At 33.0% G+C, this 6,263-nt stretch overlaps 1 long non-coding RNA gene across 1 annotated transcript; it reads left to right on the top strand.

The window, feature by feature from the left end:
• The first annotated feature begins 2,564 nt into the window (after nt 1-2,564).
• Nucleotides 2,565-2,933, top strand: LOC126887817 (uncharacterized). Its single transcript, XR_007699219.1, has 2 exons — nt 2,565-2,658; nt 2,717-2,933. It is a non-coding gene; the product is annotated as an uncharacterized LOC126887817 (long non-coding RNA).
• The last annotated feature ends 3,330 nt before the right edge of the window (nt 2,934-6,263 follow it).

Here is a 6,263-nt window from a genome sequence, read left to right on the forward strand (position 1 = left end):
CCTTTACCCTGAGAGTGGATACCGCCCCTTCTCGGGGGTGAAAATTATTTTATAAAAAATAAATGCACAAATCAATAAAAGAACAAATTAAAAGCAAAATTTATTATATAAAGTTAATAAAATAAGTCAATACTTTTTAAGTTATTAAAGATCAAAGATTTTAATTATTTGTGAAAAAAATGCATGTTTTGAAAAGGTTTTTTGTAAATCACTGAAAAATTTTAAGTTTTTACAAAAAAGTTAATAGTAGTTTAATTCGTATAGCTTATATTCTAAGAATAAACTCTTAAATCACGCGTCTTTCGATTATAGAGCTACAACCCCTTCGCAAGAAAACGACCCCATATTCCCGGCTTAAGAGAGAGTTGTTCTTAAAATAATTTAAATTAATTATTTGGCGACTACATATCGTTTAATAATTTATGAGCTTGCAAAATATACGCATCTCAATTATTGAATTACCATTTTCTTTCTATAGTGCAGTCACTGAAGGTAAAAATCAACTAGTACCTTCGATTTCGGTAAATCTCCATTCATTTTCACGAAAATTGGTGAGCGGATTTTGATACTATCAACTTTTTCTGCATCTTATTTTTCATAGGTATTTCTAAGTACTTTGACAAGTATTTAGTACCTAAGTGTTATAAAATGCATCTCTTTCCCGTTATTTAAGCTTAAACCCTTAGATTTTAACAGTCGCGGAAAAAATATACATTTAATTACCAATAACTTACCTACTTTAAATTAACATTAAAGGGTTTTTCAAGTAAGCAATTTATTATATTTTTTATTAGCTTCAATTTTAGTGATGAAAACTTTTTTGTAAAAACTTACAGTTTTTGAGTCATTTATGAAAAATCGCTCTAAAGCATGCATTTTCTTTCCAAAAATTAAAATATTTGATCTTTAATACCTCAAAAAGTATTGATTTATTTTAATCACATTATATAACAAATTTTGCTTACAATTTGTCCCTCTCTCGATTTGTGGGGTTATTTTTAATAAAGTAATTTTCACTCCCGAGAAGCGGTGACATATACCCCAGGCTAAAACCCCAAGTTGTTATTGTCAATTCGTGAAAATAAATTGAGATTTACCGAAATCGAAGGTACTAGTTGATTTTTACCTTCAGTGACTGCACTATAGAAAGAAAATGGCAATTCAATAATTGAGATGCGTATATTTTGCAAGCTCATAAATTATTAAACGATATGTAGTCGCCAAATAATTAATTTAAATTATTTTAAGAACAACTCTCTCTTAAGCCGGGAATATGGGGTCGTTTTCTTGCGAAGGGGTTGTAGCTCTATAATCGAAAGACGCGTGATTTAAGAGTTTATTCTTAGAATATAAGCTATACGAATTAAACTACTATTAACTTTTTTGTAAAAACTTAAAGTTTTTCAGTGATTTACAAAAAACCTTTTCAAAACATGCATTTTTTTCACAAATAATTAAAATCTTTGATCTTTAATAACTTAAAAAGTATTGACTTATTTTATTAACTTTATATAATAAATTTTGCTTTTAATTTGTTTTTTTATTGATTTGTGCATTTATTTTTTATAAAATAATTTTCACCCCCGAGAAGGGGCGGTATCCACCCTCAGGGTAAAGGCGCAAGGTGGTACCATGTCACCTTTGTTTCTTGACGTATCCTCTAACTACTGACCAATTTTCGTGAAAATCGATGAAGGTTCACCGAAATTGAAGGTAATCGTTGATTTTTACCTTCAGTGACTGCACTATACAAAATAAATTGCAATCTACTGATCTAAATGCGCGTAATTTGGAAGCTTATAAATTATTAAATGATATGTAGTCGCCAAATAATTAGTTTAATGCATTTTAAGTACAACTTTCTCTTAAGCCGGGAAGATAGGGTGGTTTTCTTGCGAAGGGGTTGTAGCTCAATAATCGAAATGCTCTTGATTTAATAGTTTATTCTTAGTGTATATAAGCTATATGAATTATATCCGCAATACGATATATTTTAAGTTTTCTCAGCATCTTTCTCTTAAGTTAAATCAATTAAAGGGTTGTTTGGGGGTGAAGGGGATGAGCTCAAAAATCGAAACTATATAATTTCAAGAGCTCATAAATAGCTCGTAATTCTGCCGCAAAAACCGATTCAATATTCCTATTTTTAAGTAGTGGGGGGGGGGCTGACTCAGCCCCCCCCACTAGAGTATTAAATTCCTGCTCAGTGGAACGAGCTCAAAATTTTTAGTTTGCGGAATATGAGAGCTCATAAATAGCTCATAAATCAGGGCTATTTGTTTTTTAATTTTTGCAAGTGGGGGGGGGGCAGCTCAACACGGGTTCTCTTTTAAACCCATAATAGGTGTTTTCGTGGAGCACGTCCTGAACGTGTTCAGAGGAAGAACGCTTGCGCATTAGAATTTTGGCTGTTCGCGGTGTTGAAAAATCCTCCTCTGAATAAAAAGTTCTCTGTTCGCGGAGCGCAACAACTTGTCCTGAACGTATTCGGAATGCGTTCAACAAGTTCTGGGATTAAAGAGAGGATTTATTGTCCGCACATGTGCAGAAGTTGATTTGACGAGTTTATTTATTTTGTTAAGAGATTCGAGATTGTATTTCTAACCTAACAAGTTTAAAATTTTGAATTGTTGTGTTATCATACAAATGTTGTAAAAGGTAAGGTTTTTTAAATTGTATTATGTATTTCAGTTTCTTATTTTTAAAAACTTTTTAGATGATGAACCTCAGTTCAAGTGATGAAGATTTGGAAGAGATTGTAGGACTTTTAAATGTTCCAAAAAATGCAAATTTTTTTGAGGAAACTGTGCAACAATTTAATAACCAACAATTTATACAGAATTTTAGATTAAGTAGAGACTTAGCTGTAGATTTGGCAAATAAGTATGAAAGATCTCATTTCCACAATATTATGTAAAATTACTTTTCCTGTTTTCGAGTGTTGTTTGTCCTAGCGTAGATAAAGATAAAAGAATAAGGTTAGGCAATTGGCATAGGCAACCCAAAAAACATCCGGAAATTGTTCGTGCAGAAACAAATTCAGAATATATTCGGAGACACGCTTGCGCATATATTTGTATCCGGGTTAAGTTCAGAATACATTCAGGATGTGCTCCACGAAAACACCTATTACCTTTCTCTAGACCAGGGGTTCTCAATCTGTGGTACATCGGTACATGTACCACTGGTGGTACATTTCATTAGGTGCGGTGGTACACAAAACGCGAAACCATAGCCAAAATCCAGCATATTTGTAGTTAATTAAATTACCTACCTCAATAGGTACCACTGGTGGTACATTTCATTAGGTGCGGTGGTACTGCAAGCGCCAGTTAACTTGGCGAGACGCATTGCACAGTGGCTTATGGGATGATCATCCATCAGTCTCAGTGTCTTTGTGCGTATTCGCTGTCGCCAAGTTAACTGGCGCTTGCAGTACACAAAACGCGAAACCACAGCCAAAATCCAGCATATTTGTAGTTAATTAAATTACCTACCTCCATAGATACTTCAGTTAGGTGGTACCAAAAATAGTTATAAGTAGGGAGAGGATTTATATGCGATCAATTTTGATGAAATATGCGCATATATATGCAGTAAAAAATTACAAAATATGTGCAAGATATGCACAAAAATTCAAAAAATGCGCATTTTGAGAAACCACAAATTTTCAGTTCTATTCTATTCTATTCTATTCTAGCGAGTTCTCTTATAGGGGGGTGGCAATCTTATTTATTATCTTTCAAATAAAATCATTATTTTTAATATATGCAATTTATTCACATTTTTTACAAAAACTGATACCAATAGTTACCTATTTAAAATAAAACAACAATATCACTATATATATCTTCGATTATAATTCACTACAATGTGTTTTTCCAAATTTTTTAAAAGGAAACATTTTCTTTGATATTTTTATAACTTGAAAAACTCCTTTCAACATGAATAGAAGTAATTGGGGCGTATTTAAAATAACTTGTTAAAGCCGAATATTCTGCACCAAAATCAATTTCAAAATTTCCATTAAAGATTTCGCATAAATATGTCCTCCAAAGTTTTAAAGCCGTTTAAAGACGGGATCTGATCTAAAGCATGAATATTTCAATTCCCGTTAGAAAATCGTAAAACTATGGTGGAACCTCTATATACTGTGCTATGGTTAAATGTGTAAATTCTCTTAACAATAGGGGATTTAAAATAATCACCAGAATTGTAGGTATGTTACCTGCTAAATATAATAAAAGTAAATAAAATTCGGATTTCCCGGTAAACCATCCTTCATCATTTTAACATCCTACAATCATTTTATAACGGCATACTATAAATAAGTACTTTGTGTAAAGATCGGGTATTTTCTAAGAAAAAATGAAAAGGCAGTGAATGAGCCGTCTCTCTTCAGGTAGTTCTCGAATTAATAGAACAGCCTGTGCGGGGACATATTTTGTGTCGAATTAAAAATTTTTTTTGGACTTAATGTTTTTAATAGGCACAGCATATGCATGTTTTTTTTTAATATGCAAAATTTAGTAAAGTTCTTAAATATGCGAAATATGCATGCAATATGCATTTAGCATAAAATCCGCTCCCTAGTTATAAGCATTTTGGTGGTAAATGGCTCAAAAACATTGAAAACCACTGCTAAACTCTTTATTCTCCAACTTGGGTAGTTACTGGGTGGATTGAGAAGCTGCCAAGTCTCAGTGCCGGTCTGAAGCCCAGATAAAGGAGGGGAGTTTGTGCTAGGAAGAGAACCCGGCAGTATAAACTTTACTAAAACCCTGGAAGGAAGGAATGCAAATATTTTACACTAAAATACTAAAAAAGGGGATTTCCAATTCCACATTTTCAAGCGATTTTTAAAGCCATGTAATGAAAACATCTCTACAACCTTCACGATACATATAACTAATCTGAAACAGTACTGTATAGATTTATACGACTATTCAAATATTTTATGCTCACGTATTAAAAAATAATTTTCCAATTCCATATTGTAAGGCCATTTACTCGATCAGAAAAAACTATTTAAGTATCAACTGCAAGCTCAACTCTAAAAATCAAGTAAGTATGTTAAATCCAAGAGATTTATGACAAAAGATTAGACTCATCTCGTTCCAATACATCGTTTTTATGTCTACTTTATACAATAAAAGTCTCGAAAGAGTTTCTAAAAAAGCTTTTTAAACGGGTTCGAAGCGTCCGTCCGTCGGATACAAAAAGCAATACGGAAGCTATAGATCTCTAGTCACAATCCTGACCTGGTTTATTCACATTTATTTTTTGACAGCACGAATTTAGTCTACAAAAGAAAGTGTTGGTGATGTATTATACAATTAAATACCGAAGTCCTTCCAGTCTGGAAAGCTTCCAATATAAATTTACTATTTTCGTAGCGCTGCGACCGACGAAACAAACGATTCTACAACGAGGAAATGTCGGAACTATATTTGTTAATATTTGCAGTCCGCAAAGATTTGTGATCATTTATAATAAAAAGAAAATTAGAGGTTTGTTTGATATGTGATGTTTACATGTTTTAATCAAAACGTGCAAATCTCTGTATAGTCTAAGCGGACTCTAATCAAAAGCAGACCATAATAATGGACATAGGAGTCTATCCACAGCACATACCTGTCTTCTTCTAAAGGTGCATATCTTCTAGAGATGTGGACGACCACATTGACCCATCATGTTCAATTCACAGCAGCTCGACATATATTTGCTAACGTTATCAGTCCATTTTCTAACATTGGCCAACCAGGTATACGACTACGTCCAGGGCCTCTCTTGACCTCAATCTTGCCTTGTAGAATCAAAAACTGTAGAAGTCGGTATTTATGATTACGCATAATGTGGCCAAAGCAAGACGATTTTCTATTCTTTACGGTGTTAATTATTTTTTCTCTTTTCTTAGCCTCTTGAGAATAGATATTTGAGTCGTGTGGTGTGTACATGAAACCCTTAACATACGTCGGCGTCGGTAGCACCACAGTTTAAATGCTCATAATCGTTTTATGTCATCTTCTGTAAATCTCCAGCTTTCTACTCCGTAGAGGAGGACACTAAGACCTAACATCAAAGAATTCTTATTGGCTCTTGCAGTGCAGAATATACTACCATTATTATTATCTGGTTAACAGATTTATATTGCAAAAAGAAAGATAAATAAGGGATAAATGTGTCACTTTTCTTGAGCACATACGAAGATTGTTTAGAATAATATACTGTCTTAACTCGACAAACAACGCTTTGTACACATC

Source organism: Diabrotica virgifera, chromosome 7 (genome assembly GCF_917563875.1).
Source record: "Diabrotica virgifera virgifera chromosome 7, PGI_DIABVI_V3a".
NCBI classification, from domain to species: Eukaryota; Metazoa; Arthropoda; class Insecta; order Coleoptera; family Chrysomelidae; genus Diabrotica; species Diabrotica virgifera.